Source organism: Myodes glareolus, chromosome 15, assembly GCF_982192425.1.
Source record: "Myodes glareolus chromosome 15, mMyoGla1.1, whole genome shotgun sequence".
Classification (NCBI taxonomy): domain Eukaryota; kingdom Metazoa; phylum Chordata; class Mammalia; order Rodentia; family Cricetidae; genus Myodes; species Myodes glareolus.
Window position 1 is genome coordinate 24949299 of NC_142040.1, and position 17112 is coordinate 24966410.

Consider the following 17112-nt stretch of genomic DNA (forward strand, 5'->3'; position numbering starts at 1 on the left):
CAGTATTTAGGGAACGTCTTCTATATAAAGAGCACTGCCAACAGCTCTTTGGAGATGGATGTTGAAAAGAATTTCTAGTTTGCCTTCACGCAATCTCACCTTTAACCTCTGACATAAGCACAAGCATGTATAGAACCTGGACTAGAAATGGTTAAATGCCGGTCCCTGGCCTTCTCACATTGATTTTGCAGATGATTGTAACTCCTTAGAGTTAGACTAGGTAATAACTAAATCATACAATCAAGGGACTCAGCCTCTAGCAATCTGGCTTGGTAACACCGAGCCAATTAATTAGACAGTAATTTAATAACATTGCCTCTAAATCATCCACACGATACAGCTAAGAATGCCGGGCTTTTGGACGTCATAGTCATTGTCCAGGGAAAACTGAGATAGACGTGTACGGCCCTGTGTGGGAGGAGAACACAGACACGGCTGTTCTCTGAACCTCACCCAGCCTCCTGAGAGCATTGCCCAGTGTCTGAGTGATGCTCTGTGTGTTTGAATACTGGGACAGATTCTTCCAGTCCCTTGGAAGACTCCAACCTGGCTCAGTAAATGTGGCTTAAGAGTTTGAATCTAGTGTGGAGTGGATGTTGAAGTAGGGAAACAGAATATGGTTGCACAGGCGTTATAAGACGGTGTGCACCAGAAAAGAAGCCAGAAGGGAATGCGGATCCTGAAGCCACCATCTCTCCCAGGACCCGGCAGTAGCTTTCGGCTGTTTTTCTCCTTGAAGACATTTGTAGGTTGGCTTCTCCTGTATTGAAAATCAATTAGTGCTATGGAAACTCTTCAAGGATTTCCGTGGGTTGAGCATTGTAGACAGGACCATGGTTTATCCCGGAAACTTTGCAGACGATACCCGAGTTTACAGAGGTCGTGGTCAAACCTGCTTCCAGAATCTTCAGACACAACAGCTCTCTGGCATCTTATTTTAAGATGACAAGTACAATACCATAAATTTCAACTTTTTTTTTAAATGTAGCTAATAAAAATCCAGCATGGTTTCGCAGAAGGAGAGTGGAGAATGTAAGTGCCTGGCAGCGCACACTCCAAAATAAGAGCCTTTAATGCTGTTACACGAAGGCCTAATTTAAAAGTCAGGTTCCATTGTTTTCAAATGGAAGACAATGGAAACACTGGAATGGAGGAGATATTTAGAGGCCGTTAGTCAGTGTGCAGGAAAAGGAAAGAAGGAACGTAGAACACAATCCAATTGTCCTTCCCTCCAGCCCAGCCAGGACCTACACAGAGGAGTTCTATATGTGGTTGCAAAATGAATAAGCGAACGTGTCTCTGACCTTTCATTTGCCCAAGAGCTCAAAGGTGTTTTCATATTTACAACTTAGTGAGCACTTTCAAAACAAAGACTCAGTGTATCCAATAGACACATAAATGCGAATTAAAACCTCAGAGAAGATCTACACAGGGTGGGGCCTAGTGGGATATCCAAGGGATAATCATACCAGAAACTGAGACTAGGACCCCCAATGTCTTAATGCAGAGTGTCTTCGACTTCCTTGTCAGCCAGAACCAAAAGGAAAGAAGAGAAAAACAAAAGCAAAACAACAGCAAGAGTCACACAAGAAATGCTGAATTAATGACTGTCCATTTGGGAAACTTCTATTTCCCGAGGAGGGGGTGTTAAGTGCCGAGAGGAAGTTGCTGTGTGCGTTGTGATAAGATGGCTGCCTCAGTGATTTCTGCATCGCTGTGACCACCATACCCAATAGCGACAACTCCATCCTGGCAGGGAAGGCGTGGGGGAGCCGCTCAGCTCATGATAGGGAGCGCATGGCATGGCAGAGGCTGTTCACATCACCAAGGCCAGCATGCAGAGCTTGACTGGAGACATCCTGTAACAACAGACCCCCAGTGCCTGCTCCTAGTGACTTCTGCAACACAGATCCCACCTCCTAACAGCTCCACAGCCTCCCCAGGTAGCGCCACCAACTGGGGAACCAGCATTCAAAACCATGAGCCTATTGAAGACTCTAGATTTAAACCATAACAGTTGGGTATAGGAACAGCTAACAATAGTTTTTGCTGTTTCTTATATTAACTCTTAAAACACCAAACATGATTCGCAGTCACACTGGTGAAAAAGAATTCTAAGAACTTGGTGTAGTCTGTCTGTAAGAAGCCTTTGTGATTTGACTTGAAGGACTTATCACTTCATCCCAAGTCCCTAGCTTGGGGTGATAGGCAGGACCCAAAGTCACATGATAAAAAAGTGCAATGAAAGATGCTCATTGTACTCAAATGTGGGAGTGAAAGGAGACAAATTGAAGAAGCTTCCCTGGTACAGAGAATGCTGCATGCTAAGACGAACCTGGATAAAGGAAGGTGCGTGGTGCACAACCCAAAAGCAGAAGGGCTTTTGTTGCTGTTGTTAGTCTTTTGATGGAATATTGAGGGAGTTTTTTCTCTCAGCAGGCCACTTCAGACTTTAATTCTAGACCTTGATATAAATTCATATTTTATTATATTTTACCTGCACTTTTTACCCTTCTCTCTTTTTTCCAACCAGGCATTTAGATGACTGTCATTCAAAGTCAGGGGTTCCTCTTAAGTACTTGAAGGACGGTCACTGTAGACTGAGAGAATAACTCTTTTATTCTTAGCAGGTAGGCTGTTTAAAAATGAGATTTTGCTAAAAAAAAATGATTAGATACCTCCTCACTACTCAGGAAGAGAAAGAGGAAAGAGAAGGAGAGAGAAAGATGGATGGATAGATAGATAGACAGACAGACAGACAAACAGACAGACAGATAGATAGATAGATAGATAGATAGATAGAGCATTGCTCCAGCAAAACACACAAATGCTGGCTCACAAGATACAGCCAGACTGAGCCTCTGATTGTGAGACACAGATGTGAGCTTAGTTTAAGCGTCTATGTAATTCAGCTAAGGGTTTTACAGTTTGCTTGCAATTCTTGTTGCCATCGTTTTAACCTCTGTGTTAATTACTTTGTGTTGTTCCAGCATCAGAGAGAGTAAGCAGGGTTACCAGCAGGGTGAAGATTTCTGCTGTTTAGACTAAAGTTCAATTGAATCTAGGGATATAGAGGCAGTAGACCTTGCTATTCAAATTGCCGTGGTCCTAGGTCTTCAAGATAATTTAGGTTGCGAGCGCTACTTGTGTCTCTGCCCAAACTTGATGGTGATGACATCTTTATACAGTTTTCTGTCCTTTTCCATTCCCAATATTTCCACAGTCCTGACTACAGAGCACTCAGGGTCCTCTGAGATTTACAACCTTTCTCATTGGGACCTCCTGGGAAGATGTGAACAAAATGCCTGTTTACTTCAGACGGGGCACAGACAACAGACTAAAGAAATGATTCCTTTCAAGTCTAGCTGGCTGGACCAGTGAGTTTATTGGGGTTACTTACAGAGCATGGGTGAGGATTGAGAGGTTCATGGGTGACTCAAAGACAGCTGTATCATCCAAAAGCCCAAGCCAGCATGGGTGGCGACTTAGGTAAAGTACATACCTGGAGTTTCCTGTGTAGCCTCCATATGGCCTGGTCTGGCGAAAGCCTTTGCCCTCAACAATTATACTTCTTCTATACCCTTGTGGAGGGTCCTCAGGAATCATGTATGTTTCAGGTATGTCCCCAACATTGTAAGTTTTACTTTACCCCAATTTTATAAACACCCTTCGTCCCCCTAGAAGGACAATTCAATTCAGGAGCAAACAGGTACCCAGCAGTGTAAAATGTTCCTCTCTAGGTCAGAGGCTAACGGTCCTGTGAATGGCCAAGTTCAGGCCCACCTCTGACTTGACTTGCATCATTCTATCCCGAGTATTGGCTTCCCAATCTCTGGTCCTCAAGTGTGTATTGCTTTCAGCTCTTCAGTGCAGCCTCCTCTGATGTGCTACACCTATTATCTAGCCAAGGCTTCTTTTCTTGGTCGGCACTCACAGTGAACATCACATAACACAACTGCTTGACATTTGATAACTGGATTTATTGTCCATCTTGCCTGATTAGAATTCCGTGAGGGTTTATGCCTGTTTTGCTCATTCCCATCTTTTGACAATCTAAAATAGTGCCTGACTCAGGGCACATGCTTGGTCGGGTTTTTTTTTTATTTTGTTTGTTTGTTTGTTTTTCTTGAGAGGAGGGAGAGAGTGTGTGGATTAATATTTAATATCCTGTTCATGTGCAGAAGATCACTGAGTTGAAAGAGGCTTCTATAGAAAGGCTTGTGCCAGCCAGTGTCATGTGACCAGAAAGAGCATGCATACATATAGAAGGTAGAAGCAAGGGCAGAAGAATTGAAACACTTTTCTTTTTTTCTTTCGGTAGGATTGGAAACCACCCATTTATTTGTGAGAAGCCTTACAGATGACGTGGATACCCTTCTCTCCCCCAGTACACACTATAAAATTTGTGATAAGAGACCAAATAATAACAGTGGTAAAAGGGGGTGGAATGGTAACTCTTCCTTATCTTTAGTCCGGGCTCCTGTTTATGAACAGTTGTTACTAGTGTGATCCCATTTAATTTCAAGAGTATCTTCTCATCAGAGTCTGGGTGTGCAGACCTGACACTTTTTATTGTGGTGTCCTAGTCGACTCTGAAACAGTTTACAACCTCCTCCCCAGAGAGAAAATTCTAGGGAATGGGGATCTTTATGCAGAAATCTAGAAATGTAATATGGTGGCATCCAAACAATGTTTTGGCAAATGGTCTCTAGATTTTCCATCATCGCAGATTTTCATGTCAAACTTCGTTTTCATAAGAATTCATTTGATTTTTGTCCTGTTTTGCACACCAAATTCACATGTAACTGCCAATTAGAACATTGGATCAAAACTGAAATGCTCATAGCATCATGAGATGATGAGGTAATTCCTTCCAACGGAGGCAGAGAATATACAGCCTCACCTTCAATAATCAGATTCTCCTGCTGGACTTCCAAGACTTCAAAAACAGCTCAAGGGTCTCCATTAGCTTTGAAAATGCTGGGACTTGCCCAGGACCACATAGCAGATCATTAACAATATTGGACAAGGTTCCCGGTCTTGTGATTTGATTGATACAACTAGATCAATATCCCTGGCGAATCTATTCAAGTGCAAGCTCTGTTTGAATCATGCACTTAGGTGCCAGTGGTAATAACAGTTATTGTTTATCAAATGTAGATTATGTCTGTGCTAGGTAATTTTTCCTGTTTGACTTGATTCTCAAGGTGACCTTCATAAGGTATGGCTTTACCCTCATTTTAAAAAGGAAGAGACATAAAGAAGTCTCACAGATAGTAAGAGGCAGAACCGGTGATCGAACCAGGTTTATCTATGTCAAAGCCCATTATGTTTCTCCTTAAATCTTGCTGCCTCAGTAGCTAATGCCAGGTTTCTGTGCTGGTCTCACCTAGTATAAGACCATTTCCCGGTTCTTGTTTAATTATTTTGATGATGGAACCCTTCCTCCCAAGTTAATAAGAATCTACTGCTTCTTTCATTCACTGTGTTCTGAAAGCACAGGGAGGGGAGGAGATAATTGTAGGAAATATGTCTAGGAAGGTGAGTGGAGGGGATTTTGGGGCCGGATGCTCTCCGACACTGCCTTCATTTCTGGAGTCGCCCAAATCCTCTTCATTTCCCAGACTTTCCCCACCTCCTCCCTCAGTTCATCCTCTAATGTATGCACAATGCATTATTTGTGTCGCCATGACTGTGGAGACTTTGTGTCTGGGAAACACATCTTCTGGCTGATTGGAGGATTCCTTGCCCACAGGCGCCCCTCTGGCAGACGCTAGCCAAGCAAGCAGGGGTCACAGGGCTTCAGAATGCTGTGAAGGTCACGCTGGTTGCCTAATGAACATTTGGCTTCTGATAAGGGACTTGTGACCGACACCTGTCATTCCAGAAGTAATCACAGTGATCTGTAGTTGATCCTCATTGGCTGCCTCACCAGACGATGTTCTTGAAAGTCCCTGGTGGGTGAGAAACATAACCATGTCTGTCATGGCGAGGCCGAAAGGCAACAGCACACTTTGTTCTCCTGGCGAGCTTCCCCTTCACTGACAAATCTGTTGAGGAATGATTTCATTTGTGTGACAGTCTAAATATGATATTTCCAAGATGGGCTAGGAGATGTCTGATCTTTTTTTTTCCCCCTGTAAAGAAGAAAGTTCAGGCTGGTGGGAAATACACACATTTCTATAAACAAACGGACCTGGATTTTTAACTCCTTTGTTGCTGTTCATTATGGTAAGTAGCAACAGCAAATCATATAGTTTACTTTGTGCATCTCGGCAGTGGACAGAACGCTTGTCTGTGCTACCTTCATCACAAGTGTTCTGTGGCTTTTTATTAGGAGGTTTTTTAATTAGTCGTCTCTGCTTTACAGGTGAGGGGGCTGGGGCTCAAATTGTCTACTAGTCAGGGGCCTGGAAGGTAGCAGTTTAATTCAGATGGGTCTAACCTGGTGACTCTAATAAAAAAGATATCTCACAGAGGTGGGGTGGCAGTATGAGGATTCGCTATGCATACCAGGGTACCCGGCAAGGACAGCCTTGGTAAAGTGTTAGCATTCAGAGCTGAAGGGAGACCAGATGTGGCAAGCATTCACTCATGTGTGGATATGGCTTGCCTGGAGGGAATTGATATCACAAGCTGTAGAGGTCAGTGCCAGACCTGATGGAAACTTTTTGTGGAAAAAAAAAATTACTATCTCCCCCATCCCCCACTGTAACACATGCAAAAACAAAAGCTAAAACAAACAAATGAACAAACACCAACCCTGGCTTATGTCCTTGATCCAACAGTGGTCCTGTTGTGAATGGGAGGAGAGGTCAGACAGCCTAAGCAGGAAGCTAAACTTGAGCTTTTTCTTTCTGCCGTTTAAACCAGAAAACACCATCCCCTGCGGGCCAAGGCAGGACAGGTGGCAGCCACTGGGATTGGAAATGAGGTGCCAAGATAATGAATGGAGGGACCCACAGGCCAGCTCTGAGGGCGTGGCTCCCTCAGAGGCGTCATTGTGTTCCCTCTAATGAACTGACTGTAAAATGTGAGGCCCCCATTACCACTTTGATTCCCTAAATTTTATTAATCGTTTCCTTATGCATGCTCCTTTGCACAATTTGCTTTTGATGAAGCCTAAGTGTTTATTATGACCGGACAGGGCTGGTTCACCCACACCCCAGGCTTTGTAACAAGTAACACCGGAAGTAGTAGTTCCACATGGGACAATTCGCCAAGACTCTGGGAAATCCCCGAATTGGCTAGTTGGCACAGCAAGCCCCCATGAACTGGATTTGTAACGGCTACAGGAAGTCACGTCAGGGTTTGTAGGCAACCTGTAGGGTTCTTTAGCCATCACCCGGCTTGGAAAGGCAGAGCTATGTGGCAGGTTAAATGGGTGCTGGGTCCTGTCAACCTCTCCTGCCTTTGTTCCACCTCAGGATGATACCTTGGCACCTCATTCCATAACAGGGCAGAGGGAGCACAGTCTTGAGCAATAAAACCCCTGCTCAGAATCTTCCTGCTTTTCACGCCCTCTGACCTTTCTGTATCCACACCTGCTCCGCACACCAGAACCCAAACTTCCTATCTGTTGGGCTGCTTCAGTGAGGGGGTTTCTTAGTTGAAGAAAATCCCGGAGTTAGAGGTTTGGCATCTCCTAACAGTGGTCTACTTCTTAAAGCAGGCGTTGGACACTTCTAAACTTTCTCATCTCTGATCAGAGTGGAGTGGATTTCAGTCCTCATGAAAGAGCTTGCTTGGGAACTTGTGGGTGAACAGGAAGTGGCTTTCCATTCCTGAGTCCATCAAGACAAGCCACAAGGGCCTGGGGTTAGGCAGTACGGCTCCAAGAGAGAAGAATGGGAGATGATTCTTATTATGAGTCAATGCTTTGACAGCTTTTCATCTAGCTAGTTGAAATCCCAGGAATCTGTCCTGCAGAAGAGAGACTCGGAGACACAGGCAAGATTTGTGTGGATGCTGCTGCTTGCAAGGGGATCTCCCTTGCTATTAGAACACTTCCCGTAAGAACTGGCTGCAGAATCCCAATAGAGGGGCAACAGTCTTATGGCAGAGTACCAACTTCTGGAGTGGTGTCACTTAAAAAGCTAAGTTACTCTAGCGATGGAGAGGGACTGGACGAAGAGATGTCTAGGCTGCCCAGCCAGGAAAGCACTGGTCAGTATTGTGAGAGGAGCGGGGCCACAGGAACAGAGAGAGCATCTGTAGGGTGATGCAGGAACTGTATAGAAACTTCTGGGCTTGGTGGGGCAACAAAAAGTCTGGGTGGTCTTTAGCTTCTATCTATATGGGTTTAGTTGAATGAGGAAAGCAGAAAGAACACAGGAGAGAGGCTGGATGAGGAAGAGAGTGGTACCCATCTGGTCCTTGGGTAGACCTCGGGAGCCTAGCCATGGCCTTATTTCTACAGAAGACCTCTAGACTCCTTCTACTCTATGTGGAGTGCTGGGACCAGCAGAGTGGCCTGGTCTGAGGACATGTAGATCCTCCCAAGACTTTGGCAAATGGATCTCCATCTTAACCTGGCTCCAGGTATCTTGTTTGCACACTGAAATTTGTTTGGCAAGTGCTAAATTTGAAGATAAACACAGCCAAATCCATCTCAGAGAGTAAGGAAAGCTGTCTGCCTCACGTCTTCCTCGAATGCAGCCCCAGGTTGCAACAAAGCATGGACGGGGGCTAACCTTGGGTATTTGGGTGCATGGGGAAGGAAGAATATTGTCTAGAACTGAACCCACAAATGAATTTGTAGGTGGACGAAGAAAATGTAAAGGGCCAAGAGAGAAGAGTGAATGAAGATTAGGACAAACCTCTGGGAGGTCTCAAAACTAACCCTAGGATGTGGAGAAAGACGGATATCTTCAACCCACACACTGGGGGTTCCGGCTGCCAATAGTGCTTCGTCATCGTCCTTGACTGAGAAGGACTTGGTGACCTCAGCTTTGCATGCTGCTGGTGTGATCTTCATTATAAGGAAAGTATAATGAGGATGGGATACTATCCAGTTGACAACAATGTGTTGTTTATGTAGTTCTGGCTGTCTTAGACCAGGAAAACTCAAAGAGATTCGCCTGCCTCAGCCTCCCAAGTAAGGCATGAGCCATTATACTGGGCTGTTTTTTTTTAAATTTACTAAGAAGAAAGATTGGTACTGCTGGCTGCCTACCCTGAACTACCGCTGTCTAACCTCTGTCAACCTTGATCAACCTCTTTCTCCTATGGAAAGATGATGCCTCTGCCTGTAAGGAAGACAGCAGTAAGGAAGCGTGATGAATAGGATGTACTACAAAACTGTAGTTCTAAGCTTGGCATGGTGGGTCTTGCAGCGTTTCTTTCCAAAACTCTATGGCCCACCCCAGGAGAGGGATGGGGGAAGGTCCAGGAGACAGTGCCTAGTTCTGCCTGAATCCTACAGCATGCCAGACAACAAAGCATTCTTCTTCTTTTAAATGAAAGGACTATGTGAACCCAAAGTTCTTCCCCCACCAAAACGCACCTCTTGGGTGTCAGGTAGGAGGAGCACCTCCTATTAAAGCCAGCAGGGTTGGGCCAGGATGTTTTTCTAGGGCATTCTCACCACCTGGCACAACAGTGGAATTCTTCAGGTCTGTTACTGACCTTTCCATGTGAGTAACAGACAAGAATAAGTATAAATCACAAAACAAACAAGGACGTGTTTCTGAAGTGCTGAACAGGTTTGTAAAAGAATATGTGATATAATTAGCAAACAGAAGAATCGATAGCATGAGCTCAATGCATATGGAAAAATACCTTCCTCCCGCCCACACGGGTACAGTCATATAGAAAGCTCCCTGGGTTCTGCAAGCACAGTGACTAATGCCAGAGAGCTGCTGAATTCAGGAGTCCCTGGGAAGCCTGTAATTCAAGGCAATTAGAGGGTTAATAAGAGAGTCCATGTGACCCATGCCTTTTTTTAAAAAAAAAAAATAGGAGTGCTATGTGTTTGGAAATCTGGTAGGTGCTGGCTGAGATGGTGCCTTAGAAATGAGCCCCTCACTGAGCAACACAGTACCTGGTGATAAAGCAAGAGCCCTGTGACATCAATGTTCCTAACGATAACACATACCCACACCCATACACACACACACACATATTATATACATATATATTTATATATTTTTTAATCTAAGGACTAGGGAGAAGGCTCAGCTGGTAAAGCACTTATGTTGAAATCTTGAAAAGTTGAATCTGATCATCAGAACCTATTATGCTCTCCGGACCAGAGGAAAAGACCACCAACCCAAATGGCCAAATTGAAGTGAGGTTTTTTTTTTTGTTTTTTTTTTTGTTTTTTTGTTTTTTTTTTTTAAATTGTGCACAGCAGAACACAGCCTGTCTGGTGGCTGTCTCCCCAATGAGGATTTCAGAGAGTGGGCCTAGATGTAGGAAAACCCAAGGTTTTTATAGCTCAGGAGTAAGGGCTTCCCAGAAGGAACATTGACAGGAGAGTACGTGGAGTTACAGCAGCACAGTGCAAGCCTAGCTAGGTGGTCATAACGAGGTCCTGAAAAAAGCAGGGTTGCCGCCTCCTGGAACAGGAGCTGCAGAGATGTTTGTAGTCAAGGTTACAGGTAGAGCACAACCCCAGTCCTTAAGAGACTGAGGTGTGATCACAAACAGGAATGAACCCAGCTTGGTTTTGCTGTAAGATGACTTTGAAGCCCAAGGAGGAGGCAAGCTGCTTCATCAAACTCTTATTTATTTGGAGCCTATCCTGGAACTAGCTCTTGTACACCAGGCTGGTCTCGAACTCACAGAGATCCACCTGCCTCTGCCTCCTTCTGCCTCTGCTGGGATTAAAGGCATGAACCACCACTGCCCATCCTCAAACTTATATTTTAAAAATTACTGTGAGCCTGTTGGTGCTGGGGCATGTTTTTAATTCTAGCACTCGGGAGGCAGAGGCAGAATTCACTCTCTGTGAGTTTGAGGGCCAGCCTGGTCTACAAAGTGAGTTCCAGGACAGCCAGAGCTGTTATACAGAGAAACCTTGTCTCGAACAACAACAAACAAACAAACAAAAGCTCGGGTGTGGTGCTGAGGCCCTATAGTCCCAGCACCAAGGAGGTACAGACGGGACAGTCCCCGGGTTCCATGGCTAGGCAGCTTAGCCTCTTGGTGAGCTCTAGGCCACTGAGAGACCCTGTCTCAAAATCCAGGGTAGAAAGTGACTGAGGAGCGCCATCACCCCCAACACACACCTTTTCAAAGACACACTTTTAAAAGACCTCTTCATTTCTCAGAGGCATTCTTGCTATCTTACCTAGCCTGCTTCTGAACTTACCTCAGCCTCCAGAGCGCTGGGACTGACTTTGTTTTTACATTTTTCTGAGAAAAGAAGAACCAGGGCTCAGCTCTTTCTCCCAGTTTTAGACAGACCTTCCACTTTACAGGTGTGGTATGGCAGGCGTTTTGTTGAGGTGAACCTACAGCTCAGCTCTCTGTCTCTCTTCTTAATGTCCTTGACTCTGGCTAAGCACAAACTAGACCGTGTGTCGACTAATTTGCCCTTGTCTGTGTCATCAGCTTTGACAGATGGTGGTCAACCTGGTGTCCAACAAATCCCTGCCGGGCCAGCACTCCCAGGAGTCTGTCAGGTTGGCTTTTCCTTGCTCTGTGTCTCTGTGGCTGTTTTGTGGACCTCAGCTGGGCAGTGACTCAGACAGGCAGCTGGGGAGGAGGAGCCTGCCAGGTGGTGGGAAAGAGAGGCTGTTGGCAGAGGGTGAGGAAGGCAAGGGAGTCCTTTCTGCTGTCCCATGTCCTTGCCCTTCACACCCCATGCTACTACCCTTTCCCACTAGCTTTTCCCTTCCAGGCCGGCTATGATGCCATTTTTCACTGGCTTGCAATTGGATGAAAGAAGGTAGATTTCTGTAACCTGGGAACGGAGTCAGAAGCACAGAAGATCTCATAGAGCATAGCATTAGCAATACTTTTAATGACTCTCATTATTACCCAGATACTGTCATAGGTACTTTATATGCAAATTTTGGAGAATCTAATGTAATCAAATATGCAAATATACCTACATTATTCATTTCTGCAGCTTAGAAGGAGCAAGCTCTTTGTTCCCAGAGGATAGGAGCCAGTGCTGATTTGCTTTGGACTGAGTCTTCCTTCTCTTCAAAAAGATAAGCCAAGTCCTTCACAGTGGCTTCAAGAATCACCTAGCCTAGCACTTCTTTAAAAAAAAAAAAAAGAGCTGGGTGGTGGTGGCGCACACCTTTAATCCCAGCACTCAGGAGGAAGAGACAGGTGGATCTTTGTGAGTTCAAGACCAGCCTGGTCTATAAGAGCTAGTTCCAGGACAGACTCCCCAAACTAGAGAAACCCTGTCTCGAAAAACCAGAAAGAAAGAAAGAGAAAAAGAAAGAAAGAAAGAAAGAAAGAAAGAAAGAAAGAAAACCCTCCTTCATGAAAGCAAAGAAAGGAAAGGCATGTCTCTTCTTTTTCTCCTAGGAAGAGGGCCTTGAGGAAGAAAAGAACTACCTAGACATTAGGCCTAGGAAAGATAGGTAGCTCCCCAGGGTTTCAACATATCTTCTCTCTTCATGCTAAAGGGGCATGGAAGTGTTTTAGTCTCCAGCAGAGCCACCTGCCTCTGTCAAGACCGGCTGGGTCTGTAGCCCTGGCTGTCCTGAGACTTGTGCTATAGACCAGACTGTCCTCGAATTCAGAGATCAGCCTGCTTCTGCCTCCCGACGGGGAGTGATGGGATTAAAGGTGTGTGTGACCCACTCACGGTTTCAGAGGCAATTTTCAAGCATGCTTGGAACAAGGGATAGTCAAAGGTATTTGACAATGGCGTGAAAACTAAAAAGCTGTATAAAAGAAAATAGAGGGGTAGTCATCCGCTTCATGTTACAATAATGAATTACTTGAGGTAACATACAAAGAGCAAAGGTTATTTTGGCTCATGGTTTTGGAGGCTCGAGTCCAAGATGCGGCAGACTTGGAGCTTTGAGTCTCTGGCAGGCGTTTAGGCAACACAGTGCAGAACATGTGCAAAGTCAAACTGGTTACATTTGGCTAGAAAGCAAAAGAGAAAGCAGACGGGCCAAGGTCCCACTGGTCTATTTAAGCCATACCTTAATGACCTCAGAAGTGCCCATAGACACCGTGGCCAGAGGGCCCACAGCGTTCCCCAGTGGTGCCACCTTGAGGAGTAAAACAATAACACACAGACCTTTGGACTGCCCATCTTCCAACCATGGTGAGAAAGAATCACAGACTTGAATCCTATAATGTCACACAAGTCCCCATTATCTGACAAGAAGTTTAAATCAACCATCATAAAAATTTGTTGACAGAATTTGACTTTGAACATGCTTAAAGATAAAAAACATAGAAAGTGCCAGAAAGAAATTAGAAAAGAAAGGAGAATGAAATGAAAATTTTAGAAATGAGAAATACAGCAACCAATAAAGAAAGAGTAGATGTGGTTAATAGAACAGAGTGATCAGAGGTAAGAACCTCTGAACCTGAAGACAGAAAAATAGGCATCACCCAATCTGAGCTACAGCGATCTAAAGGAAAACAAAAACAAAAGCGAACAGAATCAGGGTCCAGTGGGGCAATGAGAGCTATGCTTTATGCCCCAGGGAATACAATGGTGCTGTGTGTTCCAACTGAGGGAAACTGAGAAGCCTATATTCTCATGAAACAGAGAGGCTAACTGGAAGAAACCAAATGAAGACACAACGCAATGAACTTCAGAAAACAAAAGAAAAAAAAATCTTGAAAACAGAGAGAGAAAGAAGCAATCTCCCTGGATGTCATCAGAAACCAGGACGGCCAGAACCAAGCTACACGGCATGTTTTAGAAGCCGAAAGAAAGTGAATGTCAGTTCTAAACTCTGTATCCTGTGCAGTGACCTTCAGGGAGGGGCCATCCAGACGTCTCAGATGGAGGCAAACCAAGAGCTTTTGCCGCTAGCAGCACCCCCATCCTAAAAGAATGGCAAGTGGTGGAGGGGGTGGGGGAGGGTGTTTGAAACAGAAAGGAAATGACAAAGAATCCTAGAATGTCTGGGAAGGAGGGGAAAAAAATGATGGGGAGAGTAAAAATAGCAGGATGCACTGCTGACTTCCCTTCTACTCCGAGTTTCTAAATTGTGTTTGACAGTCATCGCAAAAGGCATAGCATGTCTAAAGTGGGGCTCATTACAAGGAGGAGAGCCTGGAAGACTGCATGCGAAATGTGTTTGTGAGATTAGGAGGGCAACAGGGCTTAAATGGAGATAAGAACCTGTGCTTCCCTCCGAGTGGTAAAGTGTGGATGCCAACAGGTCTCGGGGTGGCCCATGATTTGATTTTGAAGGCTACTGGAATCTGAACACGTAATAAAATAGAACGGAGCTAAGCAAAGACACCACACCAGTGTCGATTTCCTGGGTTTAATACTATCTCATAGCTATGCAAGATGTGACTTTGGAAGACATAATGAAGGCTACTTGAGAACATGCTACACTTTCCTGTAAATCTAAGATTATTTCAAAAATAAAAGAAGAAAGGGAAAATGGAGAAAGGGAGAGAGAACTCGAGGGATTGATGGATCGAAGGGTGGGGTGGAGGGGGAGAGGAAATGCTAATGCGTGAGCACACGTGCACATACACACACACACACACACATGCACGAGCACTAAACCTCTATCTTTCCTTGAGTAGCCAATTGGCTTTAGTGGTTTTTAAGATGGTTGAGTTAAGTTCTGGCTAGGTAGAAACTACACTGATTGAATTGAGGCGTCTGTGGTTCAGCCTGAAACAAGACGATATTGTGTCTGGACCATATCTTGTCTTCCTGTGCGTGCCCTTTCTAAGGAATCAATAGATTGATTTTTCACTTACCTAGACATATGTGGGCAGAACATGGTTTATGAAGAAGGGTTGCCTCTCTACACATCAAAAGACAGTAAGGCTAATTAAGAGGTCTACGAAACTTTCCTACAAAGGACCAAGTTGCCTCTCCTTTGGAATCTTTCTTTTCCTTCTGGTTTGATTCAAGCCCACAGCTTGTCTTGGTAATGGGCTTATGATGTAAGCCTGGACAATTGCCCTCAACGTCACCTGCACACGGGCGTTCAGTTTTCCTACTCTTTATTCCTCTGCCGCCTTCCTTGCCTGTGTTACTTCCACTGCCGTGTGGGTTACTTCAGTCCTCCCTTCTGCTTCCATCTTGCCTCCTTAAAATTCATTCTCCACTAGCCACCTGTGCAATTGTCTGGCAACACACCGGATTCTGTCACATACCTACACAGGATCTTCTCTCTCTTGAAATCAAGCATGCCTGACCTTCCTGTGTCTTAGGTACACTGACCACATCTTGTTCTTTCCTCATCCAAGTTACTTCATGCCTTAGAGTGCCATCCTTCCTCAGACGAGTTTCCTGCTGCTCTGAGTGCAGTTAGCTTTCATTCTTTATTCTACCTTGGAGAATATTATTATTATTATTATTATTATTATTATTATTATTATTATTCTTTGTTGATAGCCTGTCTAATGTAGTTCTAACCCACTCCATTGGCCTACTTAACATTGCTGTAACATTTATTCTACTTTCTTATTATTCTGTTTTATCATTCATTTCTTATCAGTCTCTCCCACTGTAAACTCCACAGGAGCTAGAATTTTGTTTCTTCTTCTCTGCAGAAGACTTACTATCTATTCATCGTCTGAACAAATGATGAATTATAGATTACAGAAGCTGACAAGGACCTTTTTGCATCATAAAAAGGCTTTCCCTGAAGACATCTGGAGGATCTTGAGGAAATAAGACAATTTTAATAAACTGATATATATCTAGGATCTTCCAGTTTACACAACAATTTGAACACTACACCTGTAGCTATGTGAAGTAGCTAAGACATCATTTCCATCCACATGAAGAGTTGAAGATTCTCAAAGAGCATTTAGGAGGCTGACATCCAGACAGGCCAGTCCAGCTTCTCAGTCCACGGATACCTGGCAGAGAGAGCACTTTGAAACAAAATGTCCCCTCATGTCAGTCCCATTAGCTGTGCAATCTTTCCTGCTACCCAGCAGCCGAAGCGTCTGGTAATCTGCATTAGGTCACCAGTAATATAGGCAAAGTTAAGAGCGACAAGTCTTCGCGAAAGGAAAAGGCTTCAGGAGGTCACAGGGATACATGGGTGTGGGGCTCGGGGAAGCGAGACAGAGGCAAGAAGATAGATGGGAACTATAAGCGTGGAGGAGGTGAGCTTCTGTTCCTTCATTCATCAGACCTTGGCACCTCTCATCTGTCCCAGAGGGTGGTGGGAACAGCTGTCACCCCCTGCTCCCTCTTGAGCTTCACACTGCTCTGTACTCTCAGCCCAGAGGCAGTGTGAAAACCAGCTGCAGGCTACTGGCTTCTGGTCTTCCTTTCAGGCTCTGCAGCCCTTCCCTGTCCTCTTTGAAGTATTGAGATTAGCAGGAAGGAATTCCCGCAGTATATCTGTTGGTTCCTCCTCTTGTATCTACAGGACTGCAGTGACTCTGTTTCCAAAGAGTTCCACTTGGATGCCAATGTTACCCCAGAAATTCTTCTGCACATACCTTTAATCATGTGGCAAATTACCTTATTAACCACCAGGGATTCCAGTCTTGTTACTTAATTAAACCATCTCTTTCCTTCTTATTAAAACCATGCGGGTTTGAACTTCTGTGTGGGTTTTGATTCTTTCCCCCCTCTCTTTGAGTGTCTGTGGACTACTAACTGTACAGAAGAATGCCTGCTATTTTTGTGTGGCTGACTACAGAGTTACAGCATTAAATACATGGGCGGGCAGGGATTGTCTGGATAGCCTCACGCTGGCCAGTGATGTAACAGCCACTTGGGTGGTATGAAGGTCGGAGATGTATATGGTTGCTTACTGCTTTCTTTCGCCAAAACATCTGGAATACAAAATCCTGTCATTAGACAGCCCACATGTTAAAAAAACAAAAGGTCAGGAAAAAAAAAGAAAACCCAGTCCCCTCAAATGGCTGCATGAAGACTCATTATTGCTGGTAGGAAATTAGACATTTAAGGTCAGACTTCAAAGCAGCTATTTTTATTACAAGAGGCTCAACGTTTTGATTTAT